Raw genomic sequence first — 800 nt, 5'->3', positions numbered from 1 at the left:
CATTTACTGGTGAAAAGCTGTCATTACGTGCATTTACTGGTGAAAAGCTGTCTCTTATGTGCATTTACTGGTGAAAAGCTGTCTCTTATGTGCATTTACTGGTGAAAGGCTGTCTGTCATTACGTGCGTTAGCTGGTGAAAAGCTGTCTCTTATGTGCATTTACTGGTGAAAAGCTGTCTCTTATGGGCATTAACTGGTGAAAGGCTGTCTGTCATGTGCATTAACTGGTGAAAAGCTGTCTCTTATGTGCATTTACTGGGGAAATGCTGTCTGTCATTATGTGCATGAACTGGTGAAAAGTTGTCCCTTATGTGCATTTACTGCGGAAACGCAGTCTGTCATTATGTGCATTAACTGGTGAAAAGCTGTCCCTTATGTGCATTTAATGGGGAAACTGTCTGTCATTACATGCATTAACTGGTGAAAAGCAGGCTCTTATGTGCATTTACTGCAGAAACGCAGTCTGTCATTATGTGCATTAACTGGTGAAAAGCTGTCTCTTATGTGCATTTAATGGGGAAACTGTCTGTCATTACATGCATTAACTGGTGAAAAGCAGGCTCTTATGTGCATTTACTGCAGAAACGCAGTCTGTCATTACGTGCATTAACTGCTGAAAAGCTGATTCTTATGTGCATTTACTGGTGAAAGGCTACCTGTCATTATGTGCGTTTACTTCATTTTTTTTTTTCCATGTAACTACGTTAGCTGGTACAACTACATTACAGTTAGCCCCGCCCACATGACATCATGACCACGCTCAATTTTTCGCCCCCGAGCCCGGCCTGCCAGCCCTCGT

This window comes from Hyperolius riggenbachi, chromosome 2 (genome assembly GCF_040937935.1).
Source record: "Hyperolius riggenbachi isolate aHypRig1 chromosome 2, aHypRig1.pri, whole genome shotgun sequence".
Classification (NCBI taxonomy): Eukaryota; Metazoa; Chordata; class Amphibia; order Anura; family Hyperoliidae; genus Hyperolius; species Hyperolius riggenbachi.
This window is presented reverse-complemented; position numbering follows the sequence as displayed.